Here is a 9,066-nt window from a genome sequence, read left to right on the forward strand (position 1 = left end):
TCATGACAATCTAATTCAAACAGATCGACAAGAAAATCTGTGTGCTTGTTCGACAAGTTTTAATCATTTGTTTCAAATAAATTGTACTTTTTGATATATAAATCATACACGAAAATCTTCAGCAGGAATTTTTCTTTCAGAATATGTCATAAGAATTAAACAAAATACCACGAGTGAAGAAATATTTACGATTAATGTACAACTTGTCAATTTCTCTCGTGCGATTCTTCCTCAGAAAACGTGTTGTATTATTTCACAAAAACTAGATTGTGCCGTAAAACTGATATACATTTGTAGTAAAATCATTTCTTTATATGTTTTTGCTTTCAGATATACGTAGAAATAAAGAGACTTCCCAGAAATTTAGATTTTGCCTTCGATATGAAAGCACACAAAGATGGCAAACTTCGAAACCGGGACTTCCTTGACCGAGATGAAAGACGTTTCAAATATTCGAATTTTTTACTAGAACTTTACAAGATATAATTAGTATTTATTGTTTATTATTTGTTTTTGCTATAATGATTTTTTTTTAGCTGATCAGAATCCTTTCAGAAAAATAGTGAATCATATATGCCCTGGTAAAAAAAAAAGAGGCGATTTCAAATGACGACAAATGGCGGATACCATATTATCACAGACGACCTTTACGAGACCTAATTTAAAAAAAAGAAATATATGTAGCCACATGCATGTGGAAGGAGTGGAATTCTTAAGTGTATCTAACTTGACTTGCATGTATTTCACGTAAAAATATTTCACCATGCAGATGGGTATTGAAAAATAAATAAATTTATGAATGATTTATTTTCTGTTTTCTTCATTCATTGATAGCTAGATATGTTGAATATTACATCCAAGTAAATTAGTTAAAAAAAAATCATACAACAATTATGTTTGGTAGGAATGCAAAATTATAAGTAAAAAAAAATGTCTACAACACCCGGTATTCCCAGGCGGTCACCCATCCAAGTACTAACCGGGCTCGACGTTGCTTAACTTCGGTGATCGGACGAGAACCGGTGTTTTCAACGTGATATGGTCGTAGACACAGAAGTGTTAAATTTTTTGATATATAAGGTTAGGTAGTAGCATTTTTGAACAAAATTTATATAAAATAGATTTTTTTCAGAAGCAAAACTTTACAATAATAATATGTTTGGTAGAAATTCAAAATTATAGGTACAAAAAATGTCTACAACACCCGGTATTCCCAGGCGGTCACCCATCCAAGTACTAACCGGGCTCGACGTTGCTTAACTTCGGTGATCGGACGAGAACCGGTGTTTTCAACGTGATATGGTCGTAGACACAGAAGTGTTAAAATTTTTGATATATAAAGTTAGGAAGTAAAGCAATTTTGAACAGATCTAGAATTTGTATAAAAAAAAGATTTTTTTCAGGTTTAAGATAGAAGCAAAACTAAATACTTACTGCACGATCCAGAGTGGAAGATAGTAAAACTTAGCAAGTACACATGGACTTTATAGTAAAAAAAAATTGCAGAGAAGAAAGAGAGATTTAGAATATGGGACAAGCTGTATTTTATTTGTGACTAATACCATGCAACAATTTCAGACTCTTTTTGAAAAAATTTGGTAGCCCTTAAAAGGGCTGTTTAAGCTTTAAAAGCATCATGATGCTTCCTTCATTTACTTCTTCTTTGGTGTCTTTGCCTTCTTTGGTTTAGCTGCAGCCTTTGTCTTCTTGGGAGATTTTGTGGCTTTCTTTGCAGATTTGGCAGCAGGTTTTGCAGCAGGTTTCTTTGCAGCTGGTTTCTTTGCTTTTGGTTTAGCTGCTTTCTTTTCACCTGCTGGTTTCTTTGCTGCAGGTTTCTTTGCGGCAGTCTTTTTGGTAGGTGTCTTTGCCTTCTTTGGCTTGGCGGCTTTAGGTTTAACTACTTTCTTTGCTGGTTTCTTAGCTGGTTTAGCCACTTCCCCAATCTTAAAGCTTCCAGAAGCGCCGGTACCCTTCGACTGTTTCAAGCTATTGCTCTTCACTCCTGATTTCAGAGCTAACTTCAAGTGAGTGTTGACTGTTTTTGCATCGCTACCAACGCTGAAGTTTGCTAAGATATACTTAAGGATGGCTTGACGGCTGGAGCCTCCACGCTCTTTCAAAGCAGATATAGCCTTTCCGACCATCTCGCTGTATTTTGGATGAGTAGCTACTTTCTTTGGTTTAGCTGCAGCTTTCTTCTTTGGTGACTTAGCTGGGGTCTTTACTACTGGTGCTGGTGCGTCTGACATTTTGCGGCTTTGGTTGTTGAACGATGTGTGCGAATGAACGACAGATTACAATGATATGCAATTCGCACTGACACAGAGTGTAATTATCTATCTAACGCGGACCTCGACGAGAGCACCCTTAAACTTTCATGACAATCTAATTCAAACAGATCGACAAGAAAATCTGTGTGCTTGTTCGACAAGTTTTAATCATTTGTTTCAAATAAATTGTACTTTTTGATATATAAATCATACACGAAAATCTTCAGCAGGAATTTTTCTTTCAGAATATGTCATAAGAATTAAACAAAATACCACGAGTGAAGAAATATTTACGATTAATGTACAACTTGTCAATTTCTCTCGTGCGATTCTTCCTCAGAAAACGTGTTGTATTATTTCACAAAAACTAGATTGTGCCGTAAAACTGATATACATTTGTAGTAAAATCATTTCTTTATATGTTTTTGCTTTCAGATATACGTAGAAATAAAGAGACTTCCCAGAAATTTAGATTTTGCCTTCGATATGAAAGCACACAAAGATGGCAAACTTCGAAACCGGGACTTCCTTGACCGAGATGAAAGACGTTTCAAATATTCGAATTTTTTACTAGAACTTTACAAGATATAATTAGTATTTATTGTTTATTATTTGTTTTTGCTATAATGATTTTTTTTTAGCTGATCAGAATCCTTTCAGAAAAATAGTGAATCATATATGCCCTGGTAAAAAAAAAAGAGGCGATTTCAAATGACGACAAATGGCGGATACCATATTATCACAGACGACCTTTACGAGACCTAATTTAAAAAAAAGAAATATATGTAGCCACATGCATGTGGAAGGAGTGGAATTCTTAAGTGTATCTAACTTGACTTGCATGTATTTCACGTAAAAATATTTCACCATGCAGATGGGTATTGAAAAATAAATAAATTTATGAATGATTTATTTTCTGTTTTCTTCATTCATTGATAGCTAGATATGTTGAATATTACATCCAAGTAAATTAGTTAAAAAAAAATCATACAACAATTATGTTTGGTAGGAATGCAAAATTATAAGTAAAAAAAAATGTCTACAACACCCGGTATTCCCAGGCGGTCACCCATCCAAGTACTAACCGGGCTCGACGTTGCTTAACTTCGGTGATCGGACGAGAACCGGTGTTTTCAACGTGATATGGTCGTAGACACAGAAGTGTTAAATTTTTTGATATATAAGGTTAGGTAGTAGCATTTTTGAACAAAATTTATATAAAATAGATTTTTTTCAGAAGCAAAACTTTACAATAATAATATGTTTGGTAGAAATTCAAAATTATAGGTACAAAAAATGTCTACAACACCCGGTATTCCCAGGCGGTCACCCATCCAAGTACTAACCGGGCTCGACGTTGCTTAACTTCGGTGATCGGACGAGAACCGGTGTTTTCAACGTGATATGGTCGTAGACACAGAAGTGTTAAAATTTTTGATATATAAAGTTAGGAAGTAAAGCAATTTTGAACAGATCTAGAATTTGTATAAAAAAAAGATTTTTTTCAGGTTTAAGATAGAAGCAAAACTAAATACTTACTGCACGATCCAGAGTGGAAGATAGTAAAACTTAGCAAGTACACATGGACTTTATAGTAAAAAAAAATTGCAGAGAAGAAAGAGAGATTTAGAATATGGGACAAGCTGTATTTTATTTGTGACTAATACCATGCAACAATTTCAGACTCTTTTTGAAAAAATTTGGTAGCCCTTAAAAGGGCTGTTTAAGCTTTAAAAGCATCATGATGCTTCCTTCATTTACTTCTTCTTTGGTGTCTTTGCCTTCTTTGGTTTAGCTGCAGCCTTTGTCTTCTTGGGAGATTTTGTGGCTTTCTTTGCAGATTTGGCAGCAGGTTTTGCAGCAGGTTTCTTTGCAGCTGGTTTCTTTGCTTTTGGTTTAGCTGCTTTCTTTTCACCTGCTGGTTTCTTTGCTGCAGGTTTCTTTGCGGCAGTCTTTTTGGTAGGTGTCTTTGCCTTCTTTGGCTTGGCGGCTTTAGGTTTAACTACTTTCTTTGCTGGTTTCTTAGCTGGTTTAGCCACTTCCCCAATCTTAAAGCTTCCAGAAGCGCCGGTACCCTTCGACTGTTTCAAGCTATTGCTCTTCACTCCTGATTTCAGAGCTAACTTCAAGTGAGTGTTGACTGTTTTTGCATCGCTACCAACGCTGAAGTTTGCTAAGATATACTTAAGGATGGCTTGACGGCTGGAGCCTCCACGCTCTTTCAAAGCAGATATAGCCTTTCCGACCATCTCGCTGTATTTTGGATGAGTAGCTACTTTCTTTGGTTTAGCTGCAGCTTTCTTCTTTGGTGACTTAGCTGGGGTCTTTACTACTGGTGCTGGTGCGTCTGACATTTTGCGGCTTTGGTTGTTGAACGATGTGTGCGAATGAACGACAGATTACAATGATATGCAATTCGCACTGACACAGAGTGTAATTATCTATCTAACGCGGACCTCGACGAGAGCACCCTTAAACTTTCATGACAATCTAATTCAAACAGATCGACAAGAAAATCTGTGTGCTTGTTCGACAAGTTTTAATCATTTGTTTCAAATAAATTGTACTTTTTGATATATAAATCATACACGAAAATCTTCAGCAGGAATTTTTCTTTCAGAATATGTCATAAGAATTAAACAAAATACCACGAGTGAAGAAATATTTACGATTAATGTACAACTTGTCAATTTCTCTCGTGCGATTCTTCCTCAGAAAACGTGTTGTATTATTTCACAAAAACTAGATTGTGCCGTAAAACTGATATACATTTGTAGTAAAATCATTTCTTTATATGTTTTTGCTTTCAGATATACGTAGAAATAAAGAGACTTCCCAGAAATTTAGATTTTGCCTTCGATATGAAAGCACACAAAGATGGCAAACTTCGAAACCGGGACTTCCTTGACCGAGATGAAAGACGTTTCAAATATTCGAATTTTTTACTAGAACTTTACAAGATATAATTAGTATTTATTGTTTATTATTTGTTTTTGCTATAATGATTTTTTTTTAGCTGATCAGAATCCTTTCAGAAAAATAGTGAATCATATATGCCCTGGTAAAAAAAAAAGAGGCGATTTCAAATGACGACAAATGGCGGATACCATATTATCACAGACGACCTTTACGAGACCTAATTTAAAAAAAAGAAATATATGTAGCCACATGCATGTGGAAGGAGTGGAATTCTTAAGTGTATCTAACTTGACTTGCATGTATTTCACGTAAAAATATTTCACCATGCAGATGGGTATTGAAAAATAAATAAATTTATGAATGATTTATTTTCTGTTTTCTTCATTCATTGATAGCTAGATATGTTGAATATTACATCCAAGTAAATTAGTTAAAAAAAAATCATACAACAATTATGTTTGGTAGGAATGCAAAATTATAAGTAAAAAAAAATGTCTACAACACCCGGTATTCCCAGGCGGTCACCCATCCAAGTACTAACCGGGCTCGACGTTGCTTAACTTCGGTGATCGGACGAGAACCGGTGTTTTCAACGTGATATGGTCGTAGACACAGAAGTGTTAAATTTTTTGATATATAAGGTTAGGTAGTAGCATTTTTGAACAAAATTTATATAAAATAGATTTTTTTCAGAAGCAAAACTTTACAATAATAATATGTTTGGTAGAAATTCAAAATTATAGGTACAAAAAATGTCTACAACACCCGGTATTCCCAGGCGGTCACCCATCCAAGTACTAACCGGGCTCGACGTTGCTTAACTTCGGTGATCGGACGAGAACCGGTGTTTTCAACGTGATATGGTCGTAGACACAGAAGTGTTAAAATTTTTGATATATAAAGTTAGGAAGTAAAGCAATTTTGAACAGATCTAGAATTTGTATAAAAAAAAGATTTTTTTCAGGTTTAAGATAGAAGCAAAACTAAATACTTACTGCACGATCCAGAGTGGAAGATAGTAAAACTTAGCAAGTACACATGGACTTTATAGTAAAAAAAAATTGCAGAGAAGAAAGAGAGATTTAGAATATGGGACAAGCTGTATTTTATTTGTGACTAATACCATGCAACAATTTCAGACTCTTTTTGAAAAAATTTGGTAGCCCTTAAAAGGGCTGTTTAAGCTTTAAAAGCATCATGATGCTTCCTTCATTTACTTCTTCTTTGGTGTCTTTGCCTTCTTTGGTTTAGCTGCAGCCTTTGTCTTCTTGGGAGATTTTGTGGCTTTCTTTGCAGATTTGGCAGCAGGTTTTGCAGCAGGTTTCTTTGCAGCTGGTTTCTTTGCTTTTGGTTTAGCTGCTTTCTTTTCACCTGCTGGTTTCTTTGCTGCAGGTTTCTTTGCGGCAGTCTTTTTGGTAGGTGTCTTTGCCTTCTTTGGCTTGGCGGCTTTAGGTTTAACTACTTTCTTTGCTGGTTTCTTAGCTGGTTTAGCCACTTCCCCAATCTTAAAGCTTCCAGAAGCGCCGGTACCCTTCGACTGTTTCAAGCTATTGCTCTTCACTCCTGATTTCAGAGCTAACTTCAAGTGAGTGTTGACTGTTTTTGCATCGCTACCAACGCTGAAGTTTGCTAAGATATACTTAAGGATGGCTTGACGGCTGGAGCCTCCACGCTCTTTCAAAGCAGATATAGCCTTTCCGACCATCTCGCTGTATTTTGGATGAGTAGCTACTTTCTTTGGTTTAGCTGCAGCTTTCTTCTTTGGTGACTTAGCTGGGGTCTTTACTACTGGTGCTGGTGCGTCTGACATTTTGCGGCTTTGGTTGTTGAACGATGTGTGCGAATGAACGACAGATTACAATGATATGCAATTCGCACTGACACAGAGTGTAATTATCTATCTAACGCGGACCTCGACGAGAGCACCCTTAAACTTTCATGACAATCTAATTCAAACAGATCGACAAGAAAATCTGTGTGCTTGTTCGACAAGTTTTAATCATTTGTTTCAAATAAATTGTACTTTTTGATATATAAATCATACACGAAAATCTTCAGCAGGAATTTTTCTTTCAGAATATGTCATAAGAATTAAACAAAATACCACGAGTGAAGAAATATTTACGATTAATGTACAACTTGTCAATTTCTCTCGTGCGATTCTTCCTCAGAAAACGTGTTGTATTATTTCACAAAAACTAGATTGTGCCGTAAAACTGATATACATTTGTAGTAAAATCATTTCTTTATATGTTTTTGCTTTCAGATATACGTAGAAATAAAGAGACTTCCCAGAAATTTAGATTTTGCCTTCGATATGAAAGCACACAAAGATGGCAAACTTCGAAACCGGGACTTCCTTGACCGAGATGAAAGACGTTTCAAATATTCGAATTTTTTACTAGAACTTTACAAGATATAATTAGTATTTATTGTTTATTATTTGTTTTTGCTATAATGATTTTTTTTTAGCTGATCAGAATCCTTTCAGAAAAATAGTGAATCATATATGCCCTGGTAAAAAAAAAAGAGGCGATTTCAAATGACGACAAATGGCGGATACCATATTATCACAGACGACCTTTACGAGACCTAATTTAAAAAAAAGAAATATATGTAGCCACATGCATGTGGAAGGAGTGGAATTCTTAAGTGTATCTAACTTGACTTGCATGTATTTCACGTAAAAATATTTCACCATGCAGATGGGTATTGAAAAATAAATAAATTTATGAATGATTTATTTTCTGTTTTCTTCATTCATTGATAGCTAGATATGTTGAATATTACATCCAAGTAAATTAGTTAAAAAAAAATCATACAACAATTATGTTTGGTAGGAATGCAAAATTATAAGTAAAAAAAAATGTCTACAACACCCGGTATTCCCAGGCGGTCACCCATCCAAGTACTAACCGGGCTCGACGTTGCTTAACTTCGGTGATCGGACGAGAACCGGTGTTTTCAACGTGATATGGTCGTAGACACAGAAGTGTTAAATTTTTTGATATATAAGGTTAGGTAGTAGCATTTTTGAACAAAATTTATATAAAATAGATTTTTTTCAGAAGCAAAACTTTACAATAATAATATGTTTGGTAGAAATTCAAAATTATAGGTACAAAAAATGTCTACAACACCCGGTATTCCCAGGCGGTCACCCATCCAAGTACTAACCGGGCTCGACGTTGCTTAACTTCGGTGATCGGACGAGAACCGGTGTTTTCAACGTGATATGGTCCGTAGACACAGAAGTGTTAAAATTTTTGATATATAAAGTTAGGAAGTAAAGCAATTTTGAACAGATCTAGAATTTGTATAAAAAAAAGATTTTTTTCAGGTTTAAGATAGAAGCAAAACTAAATACTTACTGCACGATCCAGAGTGGAAGATAGTAAAACTTAGCAAGTACACATGGACTTTATAGTAAAAAAAAATTGCAGAGAAGAAAGAGAGATTTAGAATATGGGACAAGCTGTATTTTATTTGTGACTAATACCATGCAACAATTTCAGACTCTTTTTGAAAAAATTTGGTAGCCCTTAAAAGGGCTGTTTAAGCTTTAAAAGCATCATGATGCTTCCTTCATTTACTTCTTCTTTGGTGTCTTTGCCTTCTTTGGTTTAGCTGCAGCCTTTGTCTTCTTGGGAGATTTTGTGGCTTTCTTTGCAGATTTGGCAGCAGGTTTTGCAGCAGGTTTCTTTGCAGCTGGTTTCTTTGCTTTTGGTTTAGCTGCTTTCTTTTCACCTGCTGGTTTCTTTGCTGCAGGTTTCTTTGCGGCAGTCTTTTTGGTAGGTGTCTTTGCCTTCTTTGGCTTGGCGGCTTTAGGTTTAACTACTTTCTTTGCTGGTTTCTTAGCTGGTTTAGCCACTTCCCC

General features: G+C 35.3%; 8 non-coding genes across 8 annotated transcripts; all 8 read right to left on the minus strand.

Moving 5' to 3' along the window:
* Positions 1-931: 931 nt before the first annotated feature.
* On the minus strand, positions 932-1,050 carry LOC139507756 (5S ribosomal RNA). Its single transcript, XR_011660821.1, has one exon. It is a non-coding gene; the product is annotated as a 5S ribosomal RNA (ribosomal RNA).
* A 142-nt stretch (positions 1,051-1,192) lies between these two features.
* LOC139507765 (5S ribosomal RNA) lies at positions 1,193-1,311 on the minus strand. Its single transcript, XR_011660827.1, has one exon. It is a non-coding gene; the product is annotated as a 5S ribosomal RNA (ribosomal RNA).
* Positions 1,312-3,306: 1,995 nt separating this feature from the next.
* Positions 3,307-3,425, minus strand: LOC139507776 (5S ribosomal RNA). Its single transcript, XR_011660838.1, has one exon. It is a non-coding gene; the product is annotated as a 5S ribosomal RNA (ribosomal RNA).
* A 142-nt stretch (positions 3,426-3,567) lies between these two features.
* Positions 3,568-3,686, minus strand: LOC139507787 (5S ribosomal RNA). The gene has a single exon (XR_011660849.1). It is a non-coding gene; the product is annotated as a 5S ribosomal RNA (ribosomal RNA).
* Positions 3,687-5,681: 1,995 nt separating this feature from the next.
* On the minus strand, positions 5,682-5,800 carry LOC139507798 (5S ribosomal RNA). The gene has a single exon (XR_011660859.1). It is a non-coding gene; the product is annotated as a 5S ribosomal RNA (ribosomal RNA).
* Positions 5,801-5,942: 142 nt separating this feature from the next.
* Positions 5,943-6,061, minus strand: LOC139507806 (5S ribosomal RNA). Its single transcript, XR_011660863.1, has one exon. It is a non-coding gene; the product is annotated as a 5S ribosomal RNA (ribosomal RNA).
* Positions 6,062-8,056: 1,995 nt separating this feature from the next.
* LOC139507814 (5S ribosomal RNA) lies at positions 8,057-8,175 on the minus strand. Its single transcript, XR_011660865.1, has one exon. It is a non-coding gene; the product is annotated as a 5S ribosomal RNA (ribosomal RNA).
* Positions 8,176-8,317: 142 nt separating this feature from the next.
* LOC139508491 (5S ribosomal RNA) lies at positions 8,318-8,437 on the minus strand. Its single transcript, XR_011661263.1, has one exon. It is a non-coding gene; the product is annotated as a 5S ribosomal RNA (ribosomal RNA).
* Positions 8,438-9,066: the final 629 nt, after the last annotated feature.

Source organism: Mytilus edulis, chromosome 1 (genome assembly GCF_963676685.1).
Source record: "Mytilus edulis chromosome 1, xbMytEdul2.2, whole genome shotgun sequence".
Taxonomy (NCBI): domain Eukaryota; kingdom Metazoa; phylum Mollusca; class Bivalvia; order Mytilida; family Mytilidae; genus Mytilus; species Mytilus edulis.